Here is a 16775-nt window from a genome sequence, read left to right as displayed (position 1 = left end):
GAAACATAGATTCAGTTTACAAGATTATAAATGTCCCCCAGAGAAGCCAGAGGTTTGGGATTTTATGAGAAATTTCTCAGTTTTAACAGTGTATGCTTCCACCATTTTCAACCTCTGCCATAAGGAGAGATGCCTGTGTGTCATCAATGGCCTACTTGCAGTTTTGGATAAAAAGAAAAGCAAAGCATAACTGCATAAAATATTCATAATTGTAAGAATTTTTCATAATCATGTATCTGTCCAGGAAGCTAAACAAAGGAAGCAGAATCTGAGCAAGAACCTTGATATCCATAGGATATGAGGTCATAAAATTATTCTTTTTATTCATCCATTTATTTTATGTGGTAGTTGTGGTATGTATGCTGTATACATGTACTATATACATATATGTGTTTATATGTATGTGCACAATGTGTAGGCCAGGTAAAGGTGTCACTGTCTTCCTCTGTTGATAGCTGCCTCATTGGCTGGCCAGGAAGAAATAGAGATCTGTGTGTCTCTGACAGGTCCTCTCATTCTAGCATATGCATGGGTAGCCATGCCAGTGCATTCTGAGAATTTGAACTCACTTCTCCTGCTACTATAGCAACCACTCTTACTCACTGAGATACCACTCCTGTCCATGTATTGTGCTTTTATAGCTTGAAGATGATATTGATGATCAATTACTATGGATTCAGGTTTTTTAACAACCCTATAATATTAAAATGATATAATCTTGAGGTTTTTTGAGTAAATGGATAGATAAAAAACAAGCAACTTAATTTACAAATTTTAGAAGATCCAAGATTGGTATGTATTCAATATAGGTGGCTTGCATTTATTCAAATTTTGGTCTAAGTATGACTTATCAAGTGACAAAGATTTTATTTGAACATCTTCATTCTAAGGAAGCAATTTTCTATAGCATTACCCCTACCAGCAAGATCACGGAATAATAACCCAATATATTCCTAGCTTTAAATCTTGCTCTAAATGAAGAAAACACATTTCCCCGAAGCAACATCTGTCTTTCTTCAAGATGGTGTGTTTCAAATCTATTTCTACACTGAGGTCATTTTCTGTACCAGTTCCTATTATGCTGGGACCTAAATAAATAGTCAATACATCAATAAGAACTGTGAATACTGTTATGCCTCCAATAGAGCACAGGCATAGCAAAATTAGGTTACTCTCCAACAGAAAGCTAAATAGTTAAAAGCTATATGCCTTATTTGAGTTATGTAAAGAAATACACATTTTTTCTCACATACTTTTACATTCTTAACAGTCAAGCTATAGAAGTGAATGAACCTTCACAGATGACTTGGCTTTAAAAGGAAAATGCTCCTCTTTGTTAGAATCTTTAAAATGTCAAAAACCCTGGGCTAGAGAGGGTGATTCGAAGTTAAGAATGCTTGTGATTCTTGCAGTGGACCCAAGTTCAATCTCCAAGAGTCATATCAGCTCACAACCACCTTTAACTCCAACTCCAAAGGATCTGCTGCCCTCTTCTGGCCTCTGTTAGCACTGACACACATGTGCACGCACCCAGGATGGATGGATAGCTAGATAGCTAGATGGATAGACAGATGGATGGATGGATAGATAGATAGATAGATAGATAGATAGATAGATAGATAGATAGATAGATAGATATAAAAACCCATGTGCTTAACTTTCCCTTTCTCTTGGTACTAAGAGAAATACTATCTAGAGTACCCACAAGGAAGTGACTAATTAGTTCAGCAGATACAGCAAATCAATCCTGAAAAACTAAACATCAATAGAGAAAAAAGTCAGTACACATCATTAAACAGATCTTCAGCAAGTTGGGCATTAGTTATTTTCAGACATGATTATTAATAACAAAATTGGGGGTCATTTATGTCTAAAAGATATAGTTTTTAAACTTAAAAAAAGTATGTGTTTCAGTCACTGTAAATGTGCCCAAGTCTTGGGGAACAGGACTACGGAACCCAGAAAACAGAATTGCAATGAAAGAGAACCCTGTGCAGATATTCCTAGGGGAAGATTGCACAAGTCACCTCTACCGAGGTTCATTAGCCCAAAATGGGCAACAGGTGGATTTCCCATGCTAAGAGGGACTGGGATAACTTACAAAAGCCCAGGGTCTCACTGTGATAGTGTGAGCATTCATGGATGCCAGCTAAGACATTGGAGTCTCCAAAAACTAACATGATTATGAAAGAGCGTGGCAGAGGGGGATTACTGAAAGACTGTTAAGGAAACAGAAGTGAAATGTGGAGACAGGGAATGCAATCTCCCAGCACATCTTCTGGGAGAAAATAGAAACACTCATAGACCCTAACAAGAAAAAGGATTGCATGGTGAGAGTTGAAAAAATGAAAACCCAGAGCCATCAACCTGCCCTGATGAATGTTCACTAACCTTCCCTGAAACCTGGGGGACCTTGGGGACAAACAGAAATGAAAACAACAGTGGGCAACTTCAGGGACATCTGAGTTATGACTGATAAACCTGAACAAAAGGAGCAGGTGCTTAGCTCACAAAGGCCACTACTGCTCTCACTAGAATTTAGAGCTCTGTGTGTGATCATGTTCTATTGTTTCTTAAGCAAAGAAAAATCTGTGTCTCTTGTAGTCTTGAGTTTCGTGAGATAAACATTCATATCGATTCAATTATAATGGTCAATATGCCTTCAGTCAATAGGCTAGTTTATTCTTTTGGTCTTTGTCCTACTCAAATATCACATCAGCACTGGGTGGGCATGGCTCTCATCAGACCTGCTCAGACGGCAGAATGTTTTCTACTTTCAACAATATTAGCAGAAAGGATGAATAATGATGACAGTTATACAGGTATTACTTTGTATCAGGAACTACTCTGAGTCCTTTAATTATACCAACTCACTTCAGCTTCACAAGCTCCCTGGGAAGTACATCTTATTCTATTCCATCATGCCAGACAATACCAAACCACAGAGAGCAAATCACAGCTCAGAAGTTGACAGGTGTAGATCAGGACCCCAGAAAGCCACATAATTGGGGGTCAACACACAACTCATCGGTCATATTTACACAGTCTGGCACAGATGCATTCAAAATGTATTGATGAGTTGATGGCCTCATAAAATGATCTATGTGCTGTCCTTGATTTGATAATAATCCTATTATTAGTCAGGCATATTAAAGCAGCTATGGGAATGGGGAGATGGCTCAGCAACCAAAATACTTGCCATGCAAACATAAGAACACCTGGTCAATCTTCAGAGCCCATGTTAAAAAGTCAAGGACAGTACACCAGAAATGAGAAAGAGAGACAGGAGTGTTCCTGGGACTCACTGTCAGTCAGACTAATCAAATCTTTAAGGCCCAAGCCAGTGAGAAACTGTCTCAAAATAATAAGGTGGATATTTTTCTGAGAAGTGATACCCAAGGTTCAATTCTGGGCTCTCTATGCATGAGCGTATACATAAACACATATGTACACATATGCATACATGCTCAAGCATACACTAAAATAACAAGATGACAAACAACCAGGTTGAAAACTTAGCCAAAGACTTTATCAGACCCCTTACCAAAGAAGATACACAAAGGGCAAACATCACGTGGAAGGACACTCCATACCATAAACCATCCAGGAATGTGCATGAGGGTGTATTAGGTGTCTTGGAATGACCAAACTCACAGCATTGACAACAGCAAGTGTTTGCAAGGATGTAGAGTGAGTGATGGGGATATGCGGCACTTCTTCCACTACTCATGGGGATGTACAGTGATATTGCCACTTTGGAAGACAACTTGGCAAGCCCTCATACAAACTAAATAGACTTGATTTACAACCCAGCAGCCATGCTCCTGATATCTAGCCAAAGGAGTTGAGAATGCAGGACCACAAAGAAACTTGCACATGAATTTCAATGGTGACTTTACTCATATTCACCAAAACGGGAGAGAAACCAAGGGCCCTTGGAAGATAGTAGGCTTACATTTAGGATGTGAATTAGTATTCAGTCCTAAAACTGGAAGAACTATCACATCATAGAAAGACATGAAAGGAATTCAAATGCACATTTCTAAGGGACAGAAGTCCATCTGAAAGGTTTGCATGGTATATTTTTCCCAACTGTAGAAAATTCTGGAAAGTAAAACAAAAAAAACAGTGAAAACACCAGGGGGTTCTGGGAAGTGCTAATGTAGTGGGGTGGTGATGGTGAAGAGATGAGGTGTGGAAAATGAGAGCATCAAAAGCAAAAATAATGGTGGTTATGTATCATGATTGATTTCTCCGAAGACAAACTATACAACATTGAGTGACACCCATAAATGATGAGCTCTGCAGGTTAGTGTCATGCTAATATAAGTTCATCAATTATAATTGGAAACATTTTAAATGAGGTCAGGAAAATGAAATCAGAACTGGTGAGATGGCTCAGCAAGGAGAGCCACTTGCAATCAAGCAATGACCTGAGTCCCATCACCAGAACCAGTAAAATGGAAGAAGAGAACTGACTCCAGCAAGTTGCCCTCTGAGTTCCACACTTATGAACACACAACACACACACACACACACACACACACACACACGTTAATTAAATGAGTTCACACCATTCTTTAGCACAGGGGAATTATAAGACCACAGTCCCCTGGGTCATTCTGACCCAGCACAACAGACTACTATACTCTCTGTGGCGCCGTAAAGACAATAACCCTAGCAAAGTCCTTTTCCTTCTCACTGCATTCTGGGAAAAACATATCCAGTGCCTGACCATGGTCAGTGTGCTTCCCCAGTATGCCACCAAGGCAAATATAAGAACCAGCTTAATGTATACTCTTAATTATTCTCAGGTCCTATTTCTTAAACAGGGATGAGTTCTAAGCAGCTGGGATTTATCCTTCCAGTTGCTTGTCTTCATTTTGATTTATGTTCCCTGTGGGGACACCAGACCTTGAGCAGAAACCCACTTCCCCTGGGAGCAGGCAACTGTGAGATAATGTTTACTGAAAACATGTTTACTGAAAACAATTCAGTGCCATAAAGCTCTTGTTAGGGCTCTGATAAGGGCTGGCTCACTGAAACACCATGACTTTGATCCCCCCCTATGGCTAGATGCTTCTTCCTGCTCCCTGCGGTTTCTCCCCGATTCTGGGGCCGGAGATTAAACCACCAGCCAGGAGGGTGAGAAGTCTGGGAGAGCTGTGAGAGGTGTGTGAGAGCTCGGTTGGAGAATTGTGTGTGTATGGATGGCAGAAGTCTTTAAAAAGGGAAGCGTTTTTTCTTGGGAGTTCTCCTAAGCCGACTTGGGGAGCATAAACTTTTCTTAAAGCAACCGATCGGTCTCTGTGTCATCTATCCCGACCACCTCGCTACATTCTCGGATGCAGGCTGCTCAGCAGGTGCAACAGTTCCCCATACTGGGACTTATCTTTTATGTTGACAGGGATAAATATGTAGTTGTGACAAGGATGCCGGCAGTAAGGGATTCTGTATTTTAAGTCAGGGAATGGGTGAGTGCTCTGTATACCTTCCCTTTCCAGCTAGCTAGGAACCTAGAACTCCTTAAAATATTAGCAGTCTCTTCTTTTAAAATCTCTCTCTCTCTCTCTCTCTCTCTCTCTCTCTCTGCATTCATTTGTGTGTGCATGCATGTGTGTCTGTATGCATACATTCCTGCAAAAATGTGTGTGTGTGTGTGTGTGTGTGTGTATCTGTACATGTGAGTGTGTATGAGTGCAGAGGTCAGAGGACAACCTCAGGCTCAGTCTTTGTCCTGTGTCATTACCTCCCTTCTCATCATAAGAGGCTTAGCATTGCAGGCATGTGATGGCCACGCCCAGCCTTGCAAACATCCTGGTGATCTGAACCCAGACCTTCACACATCCCTGGTTGGTGCTTTACCCTGCAATCCATCACTGCAGCCCAGTCTTTTTATGAATATCAACAGAGCCTCTTCCCAACATAAGCAGGACATGCAAACTCAGACCCTCTGCAAGAGCAGCTCATGCTCCTTCCTAACGGTTGAACCATTTTTCTAGTCCCCGATTTGGGGTTTGTTGTTTGTCAGACAGGGCTTCTCTATACACCCAAGGCTGACCTTAAATTTGCTATCATATTGCTTCAGCTGCCTCCACCTCCCAAGTGCTAAAGCTACAGTCTTGCATCCCTCCTCCATATTGATTGCCCTTTTCTGCTTTCATCCTTAGTACTTTGTTAAATCTAGATCCACTTCTAATTTAACCAACTGAGTTTCCATTTTTATTGAGAATTTCATATATGAATATGATGTATTTTGATCAAATCCATCCCCATTCCCTCCCCCTCCAATGTCTCCAGTATCACCACTACCACTATTCTAAAATTCCATACTTATTTTTGCCAGTACCAATTTTGAGAAAAACGTCTATGGCAATTTTATTTTGTAGTTGATTATCTAATCATCTACAATAAGTTCTTCATTCAAAGCAAGTGGTAGGAGTAGGCCACCAAGGGGCAGTCCACTGGCCTCACATGCAGCATTCATTTCCACTTTAGCTAACTAAGTAAAGGAAGGAAGGATTCGGCAGAATATGTATAATTGAAGTAAGTTAAAAGACATAAAGAGTAAATTGAGCAAATAGCTTCAGGGGACATGTATTTATTCATGACTATTAGTGTTCTGAACCATAAATCTACTTAATTAGATTTAATTACAACCCTGCTCAAGACAAAACTGGGATGATAAAATCTGAGCCTGGCATTTTATATATGGCTAAAGGGATTATCTCTTTATGCAAATAACTGGCATGTTGTCTCTCAAAAATACAGAATGACTTATACAAACTATAAGACTAATGAGGGAAGGGAGAAGAAAAAGTCTGAATTTTCCAAATCCCAAAAATATTAACCATCCCCCTGTCCCCTCCCCCATCCCAAGACCTTGAACCCCCAGGACAAAGTAAAGTAAAAGTACAGCCATTCAGGGAAAGAAAAAATAATAATAACCCAAGGCTTCTGACTTTTCTAACAGTCAGCAGGGCTAACCACTGCCTATTGTAGTGATCTCATATCTATCTTCTTGTTGAATTATATCACTTTGTGATATACAAAATTTTTAAAAATTATTTTCTTCATTCATAGACATTTTCAATCTATTTGATCATATTCATGTCCCAGATCCCAGATCATAAACCTCCCTAAAAGATCCCCTAAGCCCACTCCCTTTCAATTTGAAGCCCCCCTTTTAAAAATAACCTATCCAAAGGCTAATTTATGCTGCCTATATACTCATGGGTGGGGGACATCCACTAGGGCATGGTTGACTTACCAGGGACCACATCCTTAATGAAAACTGACAATCTCCCAGAAGCTATGAACTCTTAGTGCCTCAGCTATGGATAAGAGCTCTTAGATCCCTTCCTCTCTCCATGGTGGAATGTTGACTGACTTGACCTCTTGATCACCTGTGGGGTTTATTCCATCCCAGCCTTTAAGAGTTCTGTGTTCTTACAGAGGACCCAAGTTTAGTTCCCAGCACCCCTTTTAAGTGGCCCCTAACTGTCTCTGGTTCCTCCCTCAGGGGATCTGATGCCCTCCTCTATCTCCCACTAGTACCTGCACATATATGGTATGTGTGAGAACACATGTACAGAGAGGCACAGAGACAGACACATAAAAATCATGACAGGCCCCTGGCCCCTAGAAAACGGATGGGTTCATTGAAAGCGAACACCTTCTTGGGTTAGTCATCTTATTCCTACTGTCTTCAACAGCCTCTGCTCCTTGAAGCATCTATAACAAAGCTGTTAAATGGAGGAGTAAGTGGTTACCAGGAAGGAACAAATTAAAATGCCAATAGTGAGAGCGCCCATCATTTCTAAACCTGAAAGTCAGGACTTTCTTTGCTTCTCACCATGTGTTCTAAAATAACAATTTAACCCTGATCATTTCAAGTTGCATCCCATGGATTGATGATAGCTCTATAAAGTTCCTTTATTCTGTCACAGCCAATTGACCATGATACATGAATGAGGAGAGCTTAGGGGGATCAAGATGCTAACAATAAATATCAGCTTCAGACACACAAAGCCACCATAAGACACACAGAATCTCCACTCCACATTCTATTGTTAGGGATAAGCAGGAGGCCCTTTCTGTCTGCTTAATCTGGCATGATATTTGAAAAATACCCATTAGATTACCTCCCTGGAAGTTGGAGTCTCTAAGTAATCACCTCAGGAAATTCATAAATTGATTCCCTGAAATCTGTGACAATTTTAATCTTCTATACGGTATACACACCTCTTCATTCTCCACGAAGCTGCAACTGCCTTAGCAAACCTCCACTAAAACAGAATAGATGCTCTTCTTGTGTGCATTCATACCAGAATTCAGACTGAGGGATTGCAGCAACAGTTAAACTCTGCAAGATCAGCTTACCAAATATCAACACAACTCAAGAAGACGGGAAAATAGCCCAGCATTGTTTTCAGTCATTTGTGTACTGCAGAACAAAAAAAAATACAGGAGTGGCCCAGGAGCAAGCAAGGCACTTAGGTTCACATGGGACATAAAGCATATCATATCCTTCCTTGCAGAATGGGTGAAAGGTCACCTGATGCAACTTTGAGTTTAACCTTACATCTGTCTCCCAGTGCTTTGTGTCAAACTTCCAGGGAAACTGAGTCAAAGCAGTGATGCTAAAAAATAAAAGTGAATTCACACTGCTAATTATTCTCCTCATCTCCCTTCCCACCCCTAATGGTTGGTACTCAATAGCCTGATATCTCTGCACAGTGGCAAGTGCCTATGGTGTTGGCTACTCTGGTGTCTGAGGCAAGAGGGTTGCTGGAGACTGGCAATTTGATAAACCACTTGGGTACCAACGCTAAGGTCAGCATCAATATGGTGAATTTCTGGGAACAGGAGAACTACAAGGTTGCCTAAGGAGGGATGAACTGACCGACTCAGAAACAGAGCAGGTCAAAGCTGCCAATAAAAAGCTTAAACTTGATCAGGTTTAAATGCTTAGACATAACCTTTGGAGATTCCTTTAGTTGCTGCCATGATTGTGATCATATCCATTGGTTTACTGTAGAAGTGGATCCCCTCCTTCTGCACAGATTTATATATGTACATGCTCATGCACATGTGTCTGCCCTGCCAAGATCCTTTCTCTACTGTTGTTTCACATCCATGGACTATTGTCCTCTTTCCTTAAAATAATTTGGTTTTGTTGTTTATATGTGTGTCTCTGTGTGTATGTACATTGGTGTATGCATTTGTGTGTGTATGTGTGCATGTGTGTACACCCACCCTCAGAGGCTGAATCCCTTGCAGCTAAAATTACAGTCCATTGTGTGCCACCTAGTGTGAGAGAATATCATACATGTGATAGCACTATACACATAACTTGTCAAATGTCATTTCATGATTAATACAGATTTCCTGTAAGCTAATTAAGAAACATTGATGTGATAGAATTCTGTGTGTGCCTGTCTTCATGTCACTCACTAAACTATCACAGAACATGTCTGTTTGAATCTTTCTGGCTTTAGATTTTTCAGGGCTCAGCTGTTAGGAAGAGCATAGCTAAATGTTGGACCTCACCAACCAGATCTCCCAGGAATTATAAGTAGAAAATAGTTCCTTGCTTAATCTTCAAGGGCTCTTAAGAGTTGAATCTTCATTTTCTCCTTATCTGCTCTCAGACACACATCTGTTATCCATTGTTCTGCTATTTCAGAATGATCCCCCTAAAGCACCAGACACTTGTGCATTTTTAATGATTTACTTATTTTATTTTAATGCACATTAATGTTTTGCCTACATGTATGTTATATGAGGGTATCAGAGCCCCTGAAACTGTAGTTACAGACAGTTATGAGCTGCCATGTGAATGCTGGGAATTGAACCTGGGTCCTCTGGAGGAGCAGACAGTGCTCTTAACCACTGAGCCACTTCCCCATCCCAACTTATGCATATTTTATGTCAAGCTGCAAGTCTATTGCAATGTAAACTTGTCATCATCACAACCATGGGGGTGAATGAAGCTGCCATGGTCATCTAGTATGATAGTTAGGCTTAGTTGTCAACCTTGCACAGTCAATAGTTAGTCAGGAAGAGATTCTTAATGAAGGATTACCTATATTGGAGCATATTAATCTAACATAGACATGTGTTCAGGTCTATGGGAGCCTTATTTGTTAAGTTAATTGATGTGGAAAGGCGCCTACTGTGGTAACACCATTCCCTAGAGATGTTCCAGAACTATGTAAGAGTACTAAAATCAAGCTGAACATAAGCAAGCAAACAAGATGCATGAAGGTTCCCTGCATTCCTCTTTGCTATTGACTGTGGATGTGATATGTCTAGCGGTTTGAAGTTCCTGCCCAGACTTTCCCACAATGATGGACTATAGCTTGAAAGTTAAACTATCAGAGTCATTTATCTCAGATAGAAATAAAACCAGAACATCTAAATAACTAGTAGTGAAGAAGCGAGTATACTATTAGAAATTGATTGGAAGTCTCTGAACTCCTCATTTCAACACACACTGTACCAACATTTCTAGACTCTGTGTACCATTGTGGTTTAGAAATCCACTCCTTGAGGATGTCTTTTACTTCTGTCTCCCTGACACCACAAGTTCACCTATGCCAATTATCAAGTGTGAAGGGTCAGGATAGAGTTCCCATATGACCTGATGCTCGTTTCTAAACTTTTATTTCCTCCCAGGTATGGAGTTTTCTTCACCTTCCAGGAAGAAACGAATAGTGGAGAGAACTGGTCATCCTAATTTAGCTCCCTTGATATAGTTTTCCTATATTTTCTATTGTGTCTTTTAAACCTAAAAGATAAGAATTTGGGCATATCCCTCCACTATTTCCACTGAGTCCAGGCAGTCAGTAAGTTCCTTGAAGTGATTCTACAGGAACATACAGGTGAAGAAAAGTATCTGTGATGGTAGACTATATCATTCTCTACCAACAGTATTGAGGGAGAAGTTAAAGATTGCTAAAAATCCCTTAAGCGAATATCAGTTTCTATCTGTGAAGTAAATATTTGAGGTGATTTCTTCTTTACAATGCTCACAACTGGTCCTTCCTTTACTGCGAAAGCTCAGTATCTTTTCACTGTACACAAAGGAGAACAAGTTAGTAGGTTTCCCACGTTAAAAATAAATAGAGACTTTCTTAGTAGAAGCAAGGACATCAAGGGGCCATTTGAAAATCTAAAAAAGTCAGCTGAAAAACAACCAGCTGAAGAACTTGCTAGAGGACCAGAGAAACAAATCAATAAGATAAAGAGATCTCATGGCCTCTGGATTAATAATATGATGAAAAAACTGCGAACCAATAAAAAATCAATGCATGTTCAGCTCCGTGTAGAAAAACCCAATATATTCCAAGATGCTCTTACTTCCCACCTACAAAAGTGTACTGCAAACTGCATATCAATAAAGGTAGGATATGTAGAGGAATATAGCACTGGGGATTCAGGCAGTTCTTCAGTACTTGCTCAACTCCAGAACTAGACTTTGGACATTAATGATTTATAGAAGGATATTGGCATAGGTTGAAAGTGACCAAACAATTTAGAGGAGTGATAGCACTGCATTTTTCTCCTTGTCCAGAGTATTCATTCACATCATAAAAATTGAATATGTATGAGTGTGTGTTTAAATTTATATACATGCCCACACAGGGAAATATTATTCAATCATTAAAAGGAAACTCCCTTATTCTTGACAACACTAAAGGAAACAAAAGAAATAATATTAAGTAAAAACAAATCATGCACATGAAGATAAATATTTTATGTTCACACTTAGAGAAGCTAAAATTTTAATCTAATTGAGTGTGAAATAATAGTTACTAGAAACTAAGAATGGTAGCAAGGAAGGAAGATAGCTCATTCAATGAGTACAAAATACAGGTAGATAAAGAGAACTGAATTCCAGAAGTTATGGTACAGTGAAGTAGTTATAATCTACAATAACTGCTCATGACGGCTAGTAGAAATAAATCACCACCTTGACAGTGGTATTGGACCATGCCTAGGTGGGAATTCTGTATAGTTGAAGAGGCAGATCTAAGAAACTTAGATGTCAATAGAGATCCTGGCTTAGTTCTGGACAGACAGAACTGCAACATGGTCACTGTTAGTTGGAACTTTTCAAAGCACATGCACTAATGTTCACTTGCTATCCCATTAGAACATACTTGAAACATAGACAGGGAATCTGCATCCCTCCTATCCCTATGGCATTCACTTGGGCCTGTTGTTTTAGAGATTCCAATCCATGACTTTTTGGCACTGATATGTTGGGTAAGGTAGTGCACCTTTGGAGTAGTGTGTACCAGATCAAAACTGTTGCTCCTCTCATGCCCAGAAGCAAATGAATGCAAAAGGATGAGTTAAAGATGGGACTTGGAATTCCTTGTGAGTGCATATACCATGATCCAAATGCCTGTCTTTTGTGTCTTACCTCCTGAAGTTTCTGACCCATATCAACAATGTCAAGTTGAGGACCACACATCTAAGAGAAATAGGAATGGAGATATACAACACAATACTGTCAAGTCATGTAGAATCAATACAACTCAACAAATGGACTATTCCCATCTAACTTAAACTTCTACATTTAAAAAAGAAAACTGTTTCGCTTAGTTTTTGAGATTGTAAGATAATTACATCATTCCCTCTTTGATTTCCTACCTCCAAACCCTCCCATATACCTATCTCAAAATCATATCTTCTTTCTTTCATTAATTTTGTTATATAATATGTGTATATTACTAAATACATAAATACAACCTGCTCAAGCCTAGGGAAGACCACAGTGATTATTTATTAAATACCAAATGATCAACTCTGAAAACTTTACATCTTCTGACCAAACATGTCCCCATTTAACGCATCCGGTATGCTTTAGTGAACAGCTCTATTCTCTGGTCCCATAGCTTTGTTTTATGTACCACAAAAATGAGACTATGTGATTCTTGTCTTCTGTGTCTTATTCCATCCATTTCTGTCTTCTTCCACCCATCTGTCTTACAGCAAACCCCTGTTTTTCCTTCTGCTTTAAAGCTAGATGGTAGCCAGGTGTGTATATCCAACACATTTTCTTTATCTTTTCAATCACTGATGGCACTCAGTTTGATTCCATTTCTGAGATATTGTCAAGGCTGAAGTGACTGAAAATTTTCGAATGTCTCTTAGCATGCTGATTTCATTTCTTTTTGACTTATACTCAGAAATGAGATTTCTGATCAGGTGGTAGGCAATTGTGTCTTTAGCTGCTTGAGGGACTTCCATAAAACTACTATAGTTTTTCTATGGTAGATGTGTTAGCTTTTACTTGTTCCACAACCTCATCAAAAATTAGCTTTCATTTCTTTTTGTACGGTGTGATGTGATACCTCATTACTATTGCCACGTGTAGTTTTCAAACAACTGGTGAGGGCTTTTGTGCATGTCTCCTGGCTATCTGGAATTAGAAATCCTATACATGACCTTCCATTGGGACAAATGTGATTAAACGAGACTGAAGTCTCAGCACAACAGAGGAAAACTATGAACAGAGTACATACACCAACCACAGACTGTGAGAGAATATAGTCAGCCCATACAGCTAAGAAACAGGCAATATGCAAAATGGATAAGAAATATAACTCAATGGCAGGACAACAACAAGCCTGTTTTGTAAATGGACCAGGACCCTGAAAAAATACACAAAAAGAGCAATCTGAACTGAATATGATGGCAAGGTGACATCTTTTCATAGTGACTGGGTTCCCAATCCCTTGAGTTCTACTAGATCTCTTACAACAGAGTCCTCAAGTTCTAGGCCAAGTGCATGTGTGTATGAGAGTGAAGGTCAGCTCCCCCACACCGCCACCACTGAACTGCAAAGTCATCTGAACTGCAAGGTCAGTGAAAGACAGGCAGGGCTTCCAGTTTGTTTGCCAGGAACATTGTGTCTGTTTCATTGAAGGACTATTTGAAATCCTCTATGCTTAGCTGTCCAACAGCCATGAATCTATAGAAACTTCAGGTCTACTAGAAAATGAAGACCATCCTCAACAGACCTTTGAAAACCTCCTACTGCTGATTCCACATTCATCATAAATCCCATTTTCCAGGTATGCTTCTGTTATAGTAGACAAAATTATCAAAATGTTTATATTTACCACATATTTTGACATGAAAAATAAATGCCCATATAGGTATATATTTCTATTTACTTTTCTGCTCTTACTTCGTTATTGTTTTCCCTGTCAATAGAGTTTTCCACAATTATGCATGCATTTGGTTGGTTCCATACACTTATAAATTTCATATGAATGATGAAGTCATGCTATATACTCCTTTACAATGGTTTTATTCCTCGATGTTATATTGCCACATGGAATTCATTGATCTTGAAGATACCAGCAGCTATGTGGTATACACATCATTGGTACTACATGGTATAAATTGTAAGAATAAGAACATAATATAAGCCACACAACTGCTGGCGGACACTGGATTATTTTCCTTTGAAACTACTCTAGATAGTACTAGTATGAGCATTATGGCATTATATCGATACACCATAAAAATTAATTTTCGGAGAGGTCAAAAATAGTTGGCTACCTACAGTTTAAGAGGATAGCTCACTGTGAGTCTCAAAAGGGTCACTAAAGCACCACCTACCTTCAAAACAATGTTAATAGCAGTCAACAAGGTTTAGCACTCCAATTACTTTTCAAAAAGAACTTGACTTTAAACTCTAAGAAGTACAATTAGTTGACAGCTTCCATCTGGTGATACCTTTAAGATGTATGTCATGCTTCGACTTGAAGCCCCCCTCCTTCCTGAGCAGTCTACATAGAACGCCTGAGCAGAGTATCATTGCTATATGGCTAGGTATCGACTCCTGTCCTCTGCAAGAGTAGTAAGCACTCTTTTTTTTTTACGAGACAGGGTTTCTCTGTATTGTTTTGGAGGCTATTGGTCCAGCCCAGCCTCGAACTCACAGAGATCCGCCTGCCTCTGCCTCCCGAGTGCTGGGATTAAAGGCATGTGCCACCACTGCCCAGCGTAGTAAGCACTCTTAACCACAGATCCATCCCCCCCCCACCCCAAGACTAATTTTAAAGCAGCCTATACATACAAATATTTTCTTCTCAGAACTGGAAGAAAATATTTTGTGAAGTACGGAATTTCAAACAACATTTAAAAAGAGACTTCTACACACTAAAGTAGTCAGGTAGCAGGGTGAATAGACACTTCAGCCTGGTAAACTTTCACATGGTCAAAGTTCATGAAGTGTGAGATGTTTGCAGGGAGGTTGCAAAGAATACAAGAAAGGAATAAAAATAATTTTATTTGACTTAATGCACAATAGATATTATTGGTGTTCTCTAGCACATTAATATGTCCATGATGTTTTTCCAGTCTGTAATTTACATTTATCTCCTCCACAGATAACAATTATAATCAGAGCAATATGAAATAATGTGATTATAAGCCTAATCATTTCTATTAAAGGCTATTAGTTGGTCAAAGAGAAATAAATATATGAGAGCCTCAAAGTTAGGTAGTTTTTTTATGAGTAATAATTCATGGGCTTGCTAAACTTAAAACAAAATTATTACCCAATGAGAGGCTTGACGTATAGCAAGCATTTCTTCTCTTCCACAGAGCTAGATATAACACTTAATGTAAAAGGTAGACAGATATATAGAATTAAGACATATCATCATAATCTCTCTAGTGTTCCAGAAAAGGGAATTCCTGCAGGAAAGAAAAATGAAAATACCATATAAAATGGAAAGACACAAATAAACTATTATTATCATCCCTATTACAAAGCTCACTGGTTTATTGCTGTTTGTCCCAAGAGTTTAGAGCTCAATAAAATGTCCCAATTAGAGTTCTTTTCAGACTATGTATTACTATGGTTACCATGAAGAAAGATTGAATTCAAACCACTATCACAGCATACCTTCTGCTCACAGAAAATGTACAAATGCTCAGACAATAGTAAAACACTAAAAGTATGTGAATATTTCTAACATACTGTGTCTCATGGTGTACTAGAAAGGAAATTAAATTCTAAAACTAAACAAATACAACTGAAAAGGATTTCCCATGGGAAAATACAGTATAGAGTATAGAAATTTAACCCTGGAACTAGAGACATGGTTCAATGGCTGAGAGCACTGGCTGCCCTTGCAGAGGACCCAGATTCAGTTCCCAGCATACACTTGGTGGTTAGTAACACACTGTAATTCCAGTTCCACAGGATCTGACACTCACTTCTGGCCTCCACTAGCACCATGCACATACATGGTGTACATATATACACTCAGGCAAATACTTGTACACATAAAAATAAAACATAATAATCGTGAAGGTTTAATTCTAAGATACATAGAGAGAGTTTAGATTATAGTGAAGTACATAGTAACTCATGGCATCAGTCCAGGTATGCTATGATGACCACACATTAATCTTCTGGGATGACCAAGAGCATGTACCCTTCCAGGAAAGAGTAAAGAAACAAGATAGGAACTTCTGATGACGTCATGGGGATCTGAGACGCAGGGAAACTAAACAATCTCAAGCAGGAACGAAGTAAACAGTGCAGAAGAGGAAACCAAACAGCTCACTCTTAATTGTACTAAGTAATCAACGAGAGCCACAGCAGATAGTAACAAGACATAAGCACAGATGAGACATGGGTTGTTGGGGGATGGCCAAGGCTGCGTGGTCTTCCTCCCATCCACCTTGTCATGTCTATTGCTGATGTCCTTGTTCAGTTCATACCTGGGAAGTCACAC

The 16775-nt window shown here is 39.3% G+C and overlaps 1 long non-coding RNA gene across 2 annotated transcripts in view; it reads right to left on the bottom strand.

The window, feature by feature from the left end:
* Positions 1 to 16775, bottom strand: part of LOC110341013 — a 328392-nt gene that overhangs the window by 246522 nt on the left and 65095 nt on the right. The window lies entirely within an intron of this gene.

The sequence above is a fragment of the Mesocricetus auratus genome, unplaced genomic scaffold, assembly GCF_017639785.1.
Source record: "Mesocricetus auratus isolate SY011 unplaced genomic scaffold, BCM_Maur_2.0 Super-Scaffold_100027, whole genome shotgun sequence".
Taxonomy (NCBI): Eukaryota; Metazoa; Chordata; class Mammalia; order Rodentia; family Cricetidae; genus Mesocricetus; species Mesocricetus auratus.
Note: the sequence above shows the minus strand (reverse complement) of the source record. Positions and strands in the feature narration are given on the sequence as shown.